Source organism: Montipora capricornis, chromosome 10, assembly GCF_036669925.1.
Source record: "Montipora capricornis isolate CH-2021 chromosome 10, ASM3666992v2, whole genome shotgun sequence".
Classification (NCBI taxonomy): domain Eukaryota; kingdom Metazoa; phylum Cnidaria; class Anthozoa; order Scleractinia; family Acroporidae; genus Montipora; species Montipora capricornis.
The window spans coordinates 54,273,587-54,284,156 of NC_090892.1; the positions used below are offsets into that span (position 1 = coordinate 54,273,587).

Sequence of the window (10,570 nt, forward strand, 5' to 3'; positions counted from 1 at the left end):
TTATTTCGCTATCGGGCTTACTTTGAGGGAAATCTCTTACGTTTAATGTATGCGCACGTGCTCATGTGCGCGCCCTAATGACGCGAAAATCGTGCGCAGTAGGGATGCGCAATGCAATGCTAAGGAATTTCCTTAACGTCGGTATTTCCTTCTGCTACGAGGCTGGTATCAATGGAAGCGGACGGTGCGCCCTTTACTCCCCTCCCTCTGTCAGTGCTCCGTTTTAAGGGGATTTAAAGCTATAGCTACACGGATCAGAGGAAAGTCGAAACAGACGTTGAAGTCACCGGGGATCAAACCGGGGACCTCTTGCTCCGAAAGCCACGCACTAGCCATCTGAGCTACGACTGCTCCGATTTGGAATCCGATGGAGATCTAATAAGAAAAATCGCGCCAGCCCACATGAATGAGCATCACACATGGCAGTGAAAGGGAAGCGCGGATTAACCCTTCCTCAGCCTCAAAAACTTGACTTGCGCTTGACAACTACTTATGAACGAAGTTGTAGCACAGCGGCGAAGTTTTACCGGGCTTCCAGTTCTTTCTTTCCGTCAAAACAATTGTTTGGGCTATTGCAGTTTCCGAGTTGACGAAATGATTCCTATGCACCCATATTCTTTGTTCAGGATCAGCTGTGTTGTTACATTGAGGGGTAACGCATCTTTCAGGCACTTTTTCGCATCAACTCTCAAATCCTTATGTTCTCTGACCACGTGTTCCTGAATCTACGTCATTAGTCGAGAGAAGACTTCAGCGAGTGGTATGCCAAAATGGCAGTCAGTTTGCATGCTACTTAATAAGTAGTAGAAAATTCGGCTCCCGTTTGAATGGAAAAATCCTTTCGCTAAAGTTTATTTTTCAATATGGACTTTCAAAAGGGAAATTTTTTTTTTACGTTATGGGCACCGTAACTGCAATATTATGATACCATATGGACAGGTTTTTGCCAAGTTTACACGGTCTATTTCTTCACAAGAATAGTGTATCCTGATCCAAAATTACAAAATTTTTCTTTTTTTGGTCATAAACATTGTAGTTCCGTTAAAAAAACCCGGAAAAAAAATCTAAAATTTTCGTCATAGTACCACTTTAACCAGATGCACTCATTAATGTGACGTAATAGGTTACCATGGAAACAAATGAGCCACCAAAAAACACGCTATATATTTTCTTTAAACGCGTATATCTTAAAAACAAACTGCGTGATTCCTATTTTTTATTGCTGGAGAGTAATTGGCACGCTAAGACAAAACCAGGAGCCCATCACCCGGAGCGTGCAACTTAACTATACTTGTGCAGCGGCGTTTTCACAAGTAAGGTTATTTTTAGATTGAATTTCCCGCTAATGAGACTCCCACAGGAGCCCGATGACCAATTACAAGAAATTAAGCTGACTTAATAGGGTCACCGAACCGTAAATGACTTTGTTTTTTGACCTAATTCGCGGGAAGGGCTAGTCTAAAAGTAAACCTACTTGTGAAAACGCCGTTTCACATACGCTGTATGGAAGTTGCACGCTCCAGGATGGGCTCCTGACAAAACTCATTGCAAAGTTTAAGAAAATAGGCCATTTCCGAGATCATGCCTGTTTCCTCTTCAAACCTGTTTTTAGTGCGAAGTTTTTGTTATGAAAATTAGTTTTCATTCATATGTAAAGTAGAACTAATTACCATCACAAATACTTCGCACTTAGACTCGCTTAGAAGAGGCGGCAGACATAAATCTCAAATGGAAACTGGAAAAGTGAGTGCTCACAGTCTCGTACAACGATACATGATTCAGATGATTACATGGTATTACACATCTTGCTTACTCGATAGAGTGAATTGAGTAGAATGGCTGGTGCCGCAGTGCCTTAGTCGACTTAAGGTTAAATTGAGCTGAGTAGACTGGCTAGTGCAGCAGTGCCGCGGTGCTTGCCTCATACACGACTGCGGCACTGCGGCAGCAGTGTTTTTAGGTTCCATTTCTTGTGGGCGGGTATTCTGCTTTTGACATTAAGTCTGTAATAGGTAGTATCTGCGGATTTCGCAAAGTGATTTCTGCTCAATATCTTAATTTAAGTGATTTCAGTTAAAGCTGACCTGCACGTGCGAGCAAAAGCCTAGCCTCTATATCCAGAGAAGAATCCGACACTTTATAACTTCTCAAGTGTGCCTTGGTGTCCTTATCACATTTTGCTATTGTTACGCATTGAACGTTTGCTGGATTATCAGAACTTGGGCCACAAATTCCCCCAACAAGCTCAGAATAACCGCACTAAGCCATTGGTCTGTGTGCTTTGTCCTAATCTCTTGCGTGACAGCTCTGACGACACAATCACGGCACAACTCACGAACGTCACAAAGCGTTCGACTCAGGTTCGATGGTCGTTTGAGGGCTTCGAGGAAAATCCAACCAGCGTATACTTATATAAAGGGGGATACCTTTCTTTGTTTGTTTTGCAGGTATGTTCAGAAAGTGAATTAAGGAAACTTGTTTGCGTAAAAATATGGAATGGAATGAATCTTACTAGTATGCAAATTTTTAGGTCAGTTATTTTTATAATTACCGGATATGTCACTCTTAAACCAAAACAGTTAAATTTCAATGACACGTTCCATTTTACCTACAGTAGTTCCAGTAAACCTAAATACTCGAATTATTCAGTGAATAAAATGTGATTTCAATGTACCTCGCTTCCGCTTTGGTGGTCAAAGGTCGACTTTTGTTGACAAACAGCATGTTGAAATCTTCCGTTTGATTTACCCAAAAATTTTATTGAATTTAATTGCAGCAGAAACAGTGCTTATTTCGATGAATATGGTCCCGTTTGAGAAAGACATGTACCAGGATGCTTTTTGACAGTCGAATTTCGTACAAATTTGGCACTCTGTAATCAATGTAAAAAAAGTTAAGATTTAAAGATTAAAATTTGGTCAAAAATTCCAGTTTTGGTATATTGTACCGTTAACAGCGCTAAAGGGTGAAGGAATTACTCTAGTTGTGCCATGTTGTTTTGGTTTTCAAGTTACTCATTCGTTATTTCAAAAATAGCGATTCAAACAAGCAACATTTTGGAGTTTTCACTCGCGCACAAGGCCCCATACCGAAAAAGTCGCCGTCCAGATAAAATAATTATCGAAACAAACTAAAACATATTTTTCTAAAAATGGTTTTGGTAGTACTTTATTGTGACAAAGTTTGGCAATTTTCGATTTTTTTTTTGTCTTGCACGGTCTTAGGTGAAAATTGCTGAGAGGCGCTCTTCAACACTGTTCTGTCTGCTCAATTGTGTATAGTTCTGGTTCTCTCTCGAGAATTGAGCCAGAAAATTGGTCGACATCACTTGAAGGGAATATTATGCCTTATTTTTCTTGTGACTCTTACAGCCTGGTCTTTGTTTGTCTGAGTCTCTTAGGGGTCTATAATTCCACGACGTCATTAGTGCAAAGCGCTATTGGTAGGATTGCTTCTATCTGATGTGCTGTTGTTACATGAGCTGACCTTACATATCGGATAGATAGATTTGTCTCAAACCATTTAAAAGCTGCAAAATCCTTCAATACTCCCCAAAACTATTCAATTTTTGTCCAGATTTTATTAGTATGTATACAGTTAATAAGTGATACGCTATCTAGAAATTTCAAGTTACTGTTAGGTGAAGATGAGATGCATAGTTTCTACGTAGAAATAGCGGAGAAAATGCACGAAACTTCGGCTTATCTATATTCCTTAGCTAAGATTAAGTTGACCCATTCAAGCCATCTCAAGAAGCTCCTTGTTGCTTTAACCTTGCGTTTGGTCCATTCATGCATCCCTTGGGTTTTTTTAAATTTCTCTTCTGTCGTTCTATGTTTCTGTTTTGTTTTATTTTGGTGGATTTTTTTTTGTGTGGATATACTATGTGCCATCCAATTTTATCAGCATTATGAGTGACAGTGTCTCAGTTTTTATTAAACCGTGATAAATACTGTGAAGCAAGATCGCTTGCATGAGATCATGCTGTTCCATAGCATTTGAATTTTCCCAGTGTGTGGTACCCTTCCTCGTTTCGGCCTTCAGTATCTCCAAACCTCAGCTGTTTAACTGGAAGCAGAGTCTTGTTAGTGAGGTGACCGCTGTCTTCACGCCAGACGTTGTCATTCTCATCACAGTTACAACCTAACCTGGGCTTTGCGCATGAGTTGGTCATCCCACACGCGCACTTTTTATTACCAGATGCTCCATTCCAATACGTCATTTCTTCGAGTCACGTGACACCCACCATCCTACTATCTTTTCGTTGTGGAAAATCCGAGCATGATGACACTCGTACTTAATAAACTGTTCACAGTGTAAGGAGACTCTGGTGAGCATCGCTAGCTGAGACAGATTTGTTCCAGTGTACTGAATGTTACGTGAGTAACTACCAGCTCGTTCATATCCCTTGACATGCGTTCTCTTCTCACTGTCGTGACTGATGATTGTCACGCCGACTCCATTCTTTTCAGTCATGTTGCAGGTGACTTTAAATGGCGCTAAGTTTCCATTGCCATCAGGATCGATGATGTAAACTCCACTATCTGCTGCAGGATCCATTCGTTTCAATTGGCTGCAAGATTTTGCTGAAGGAAAAATCATAATATACCAAACTGAGACTTGTCAGACACCCTCGCCTGGTAACTTCTTGATTTTTATTCCGTAAGGTCAAACAACACAAAAAGAGGCTTATGGGGGCATCTGTTAATTATAGAAACTACGAATTACTTCACCCAGTGTAGATAGCAGCTTCAGTAAGGTGTGAGTAAGTCCGAGCCTCAATAGACGGATACTGTTCGCAAGAAAAATTGCAACTGAGACGGAAATTTCTTTAGCTTCCAATGCTAGTCATCATGATCTTGTCACTGCCAGCATCGAGCACTTAAACTTCAGAGTTTGGCTATTTGCAAAGCTAAGTAAGAAACTAACCAAGGAAATAAAATATTTGTAAAGGAAGAAAGCAATTTTGTTATATCTGTGGTTACGTGATAAATTTAACAGCAGATTTTCCGACATCTGCGTTGTCTGTTATCCTAATAAGTGTTTCAGTTTGCTTGCAAATCAAAATCAGCGTTTGTAACTTACCTATCTCGCATTTAATTCCATAGGAGCCGTTGGTACAAAGGCATCGAAATCCTTTAGTAGTAAATCCGGCTTGACATGTTCCACCATTCAGACACGGGCTGCTGCTGCAGGGATTCTGAAACAAAAAACGAATGCTACTGGTAAGAAACACGGGGAATATTTAAACTGCTTCAGTGAGTCATGATACCGCAAAACAAAGCTGATGAATGGTTGATTGATTGTTTGTTGGTTGGTTTAAAGTATACGTTGAAGAGTGAGAGAAGTCGATAACGAAGTGCTATTTTGTGAAGTCAAGATTTGAAAGGCACATTCATAGGATTTGCCCAAGTTTTGTAAGATGACAAAACTAACGTCAGATTTGAATTGCTGCAGTATGTTGGCATACGTTTAAGAAGGCTCAAGCATCGATTTTGCGAATTGTTCGAATCAAAGTCCCAAAATCGAAGAAAGTAATATCGGAATTTAATAAACACTAAGACACTGGATAGCGTTGAAGACGCGCTCTGATTTTAGCTATTTAAACTCCAAATATCCTTTGCTATTCACCTCCGAGCACCTTACGCGGCCGGGATTTGCGCCCGAAAATGTTGTAATTGTTGCAGGAATAAATGAGTTAATATCATGTTTTTGAGCTATATTATCTCATTGTTTTTGTATTATACTAAAACAACCGTAGTCATCTCAGTGTCAATGGCTATCCACCATTAGCCACCTCCACTACTTCGGCGAATAATTGTTAACTATTCAAGTTCTGATAGCAACGGGAAAGTTTTTAGCCCGGTAAACGAATGAGAAGAGATGTTTATCTGTCAGTGACACGGGCATACTTGGAAAACAAATGCGAGTCCTCCTAAGAGCACTCTACTGTTCTCGACGGCTTAGACGCCTCCTTTCTATACGAAGTAAAAGTTTTGGACAGATTTCAAATTATCTCTGGCCTCAAAGTGCTTTGAGTGGGTTCAGCAAAAGAACCAGATATCTCGTGGGTGAAGGAACAAGTTTTTACATTTGGCGATTGGTTCGCAGCAGACAGAAATGTAATGGTCCGTTCCAATTACGATGAAAGGATTACAAAAATAATAAAAAAATGTGATCGAATTATGGCAGTTGAGAAGGCTTACTTTAATTGGCAAAAATCACTCTCATTAAAAGTCTACTGCTTTCCCAACTTGTCTATATTTTAACGCCCCTACCAAAAAGCCTCCCATGAGGCATTACAAAAAGTCAATAAACTTCTTTTCGATTTTCTGTGGGACGGCAAAGGCGACAAGATCAAAACAATGCACATAACCAAGGTCTAAGATGAGGGCGGCCTCAAGATGATCGATATAAACACGTTTAATCAATCTCTTAAGTCTCCTGGATCAAGAAATACCTTGATCCGACTAATAGGGGGAAGTGGAAATTTGCTTTTGATGAAAGTTTAAAGAAATATGGAGGAGAGGCAATTTTCTCGTGTAGAATTAACTATGAGAGGGTGATGTGAAGTGCTATATTCTACCCATGTAAACCATGTGAGCTTTAGCCCTACTAGTGGAAATGGGCCCACTAAAGGACAGAAAAACCCCTGACCAGGAAGGGAATTGAACCCACGACCTTCGGGTTAGATTACCGCTGCTCTACCGACTGAGCTACAAGGTCAGACGGGAGAAAGTCGTGGGAATTGAAGATGTCAAATTCACGGCAATGAATATGTACAAGTACAAGGGGTTACGTTTATGCAAACGTTGGCCGTGTAGCACTTATATTTCCACAGAATTAACTATGAAAGGGTGATGTGAAGTGCTATGTTACTACCCACGTAAATCATGTCACTGTTAGCACTTCAATTCCCACCCTCAGGCTGGTCAGAGTTTTTCTCTGTCCTTGAGTGGGCCCATTTCCATTAGTAGGGCTAACGCTAACATGGTTTACATGGGTAGTAAAATAGCACTTCACATCACCCCAGGCTTTCATAGTTAATTATGTTAAAATGTAAGTGCTACACGGCCAACGTTTGCATAAACGTAACCCCTTCTAATTTTCTCGTGTAACCTTCACAAAGACGACATCCCTATGCTAGGGATAACTAATTCCTTTATCCGTGAGGTCCTAGAAACCTGAGCCGAGTTACATCCCATTTTTCTAAAGTCGCGGCTGTTACGGATGCAAACATCGGTGATAAATGACCGGCCCGTATTCCAAAAACATTGGTCGAGCCACGGCATTAGAAAAATTTTTCACTTACTAGACGAAAATGGTACCCTCCTTAGGTATGACGATTTGAGGACCAATTTTCAAGAACTAAAATGCTTAGAATTTATGGAGTTCTTTCAGCTTCAAAAACGTTTATGAGGAAGCTCCACAGTACTCCGATGCGGGAGAGGGGTATTGTGAAAGGAAAATGCTGATCCACAACATCGGCATCTTAATTCCTCATATGCACAGTGGCGTTAGGCCTTACTTGAAGTCATTGGGCTGGGCCGAGCCGATTTAATTTGTCCTCAAACTCCCATACACTGCTCCTGTCTGGCCTTGAGAGCTCAGTCGGTAGAGCAACGGTGAGCTAATCCGAAGGTCATGGTTCGATTCCCACCGAGATCAGATATTTTATCTGTCCTCGGGTGATGCGTAAGAAGTTCCTGATGCCGTGGATCAGCGAAGGCTCTTCTTCCCTCATATGCACAGTGTCGTTAGGCCTCACTTGGATTCTGTCCATTCACGTACACAGGCTGCTTAGGACAAATTCCTTTACACGCAAGGTCAATAATTTTATCTACACTTCTCTTCTCAAGAAAAGAACTCCCCCACCTTCGTGTTCAGAACGACTATGTAGAATGGAAAGTAGCATACTCAATTGCTTTGAAATGTACGCCCCTCACCAAAATAAGAACCTTTCATTTAAGTTTTTACATCGGAAGATTGCCGCAAATGATTTTCTGAAGATAATCAACCTTGTACAATCAGATAAAAGTTGCTTTTGTGAACGAGAAACTCATCTTTTCCTGAACTGTTCCATAACACAAGGTTTTTGGAAAGGTGTTAAACAATTCCTCTTTCAAAGGGGTCTTGTGAATGATTTTGTGCTCTCAGATCTTCATTTGATGGGGCTGTCAAAAGTCCCTACTCGTGCAGATATTGATCTTGTTTCTCTACTTGCAAGATGCTCGTCATCTTTATTCTTGCAAATTAGGTGGAGCTCCCCGTGTATGTCCGCCTTCAATAGTAAACTGACTACAATTATCCAAATTGAAAAACAGATAGCTCTCCGCAGTAATCGCTCCACCACCTACGAGAACAAATGGGTCAAGTTTTTTCTTCGTAAAATTAGTTTGTTTCGTACCTGGTAAGCCTTAGCTCAATGCTAATTTTTTTCTACAAATATTCTCCTCCTCTTTTCAGCTAAATCATCCACCCATCTCTTTCAGCGATTATAGTATTTTTTTGCTAAGTAAGTTTAGTTTAGAATAAAGAGTAGCGAGATAAAACATGACGTTTCGGCAACGACATGTCACCATTCTCAATACAAATTATTGTATGTTAGGTAACGTTATGTAAAGGATAGAGAGTGGGAAAATACATTAGAATAATTGAGGCGGGCATAAACATAAGAATGAACAAAATTTAAATAAACATGTTCGCTGGAATGAACTCATTTGGAGTGTTCAGAGTCGGTATCTTTTTCCTTATTAAAAGCGTCTCATAAATAAGGCACTCAAACTTTCCCCGGCATTTCTTTAAGGTGGTAAATTGCTCGTGAAGATTGTTTAATCTCTGGGTGTGCTTGTCCTTCTGGTGTTACCGATGACGGAATATTTATGCTCCTCAATGCGCAAGTGGAGATGACGCTCGTGTAGCCTATATAATTCGAATCACATTCACGAATTACATTGAAATTCATACACAACGCATTGTTGGTTTACAAGTGAGGGCTTTGTTTCGGTACTAACTTTCAATTCTTCAGATATTTTCCTACTTGTAAAAACTGGCTGTAATACACGATCGATTTTCTTTCTAGGGTCGCTTAGTTGCCTGCGTACAGAGTCGGCGGATTCCTGATCTTTGAAAGGCAAGGTTGTTCGTATAGGGCTGTCGACTGGCTTAATACGGTTTTGGTTTTGGTCTTGGGAGGCGTGAAGTCTCTTAAAAGTAGAATCAATAAGTATTTCAGGATATTTCAATTTCAGAAACATTTTTCTTAGATCATGGCTTCTTTGGAGAAGACGTCCGGTTAGGATGACAAGCGTTTAGCGCGATCAAGCATAGTTCCTACTAGCGATCGTTTATATCTGTTGTCCACATGGCTCTGATAATAGAGTAAAAGCCCTGTTTTGGTCTTTTTTCTGTAGACGGGTGTTAATGTGGTTATTGGCCTCACTTGTAAACCAACTGTTACAATGCGTTGTGTGTGAATTTTATGTGATTCGTGTGATTCGAATTATGCCCCGTCAACACGTATCGGATATTTTAAATCCCGCAACTTTTTTTTCTAGAGTAAAAAAGATTTCAATCCACACGTAGCGTATTCAAATCGAACTTGCCCGTCCACCACGTATCCTAGCCTGCGTCACAGAGGTAAACAAACCCCGGTTAGTACCGTCTGCAAAGCAGCGCAAAGATCCTTGTTCTGGACCCCCAACAGACTCAACGAATTACTGGAAGTGCGTTTTGAATTTCCCTTCAACCTGATTGTGTTTTATTAAAACCATTGCAGACGTCAAATGTGCAAACGCAGTTTATATTTTCGCTGACGTATTAATCTAACAGTTAAATAAGCTTGAGCTTCGTGGAAGCAGGCTACACGTAAGACTTACATGTAAGCTTAAGCTCAAATACTTCATAGCACGAGCAACTCTAGTCTGCGTCGCAGGACGTAAACAAACCGGCGGGTCATATTTGCAGGTCGCAGGTTGCAGGTCGCGGGTTGCAGGTCATTGTTTCACCAATCTAAAGTATCCTAAACATTCTTAAAAGCTAACCTTAGGCCTAAACAAAAAGTTTTTTAGGCCTAAGGTTAGCTTTATGAAATGTTTAGGATACTTTCTGTATTAGTGAAACAATGCCCTGCAAACCCGCGACCTGCGACCTGCAAATTAGACCCGCCGAAACAAACGGGTTGCAAGGGAACTCTAAGGATATACAAGGTGTGAGAAATTCATGGACGCGGTCCTAGATTTATTCTCGTTCTTCTGTGTTAGAAAGAGAAATTTACCTACCACTGTTTATGCAATGAGCCTCGTCGATTGCCACTCGAATACCTTTCGCTTTGAAGATTCCCCTCCATAGAGCGGTAGACAACAAACACTCGGGCGAACCGAATACTACGAGAAAATTCCGTTTAAAAACTTGCTGAATAATTCTGGATCTTCTACATCGGTGATGCAATAGCTGGAATACAATGCTGTTCAAGTATTGCCCATGGTCCTCCATCACACCCGTGGGTAAATTTACAAGCACATTTGTCCCCTTAAAAAATGCTTTGATAGCTTCTTGCTGTTCTGGAAGC

At 40.6% G+C, this 10,570-nt stretch overlaps 1 pseudogene; it reads right to left on the minus strand.

Annotated features, from left to right (window-relative positions):
* Positions 1-3,560: 3,560 nt before the first annotated feature.
* The window catches only part of LOC138019524 (neurexin-4-like), a 9,007-nt pseudogene continuing 1,997 nt past the window's right edge, over positions 3,561-10,570 (minus strand).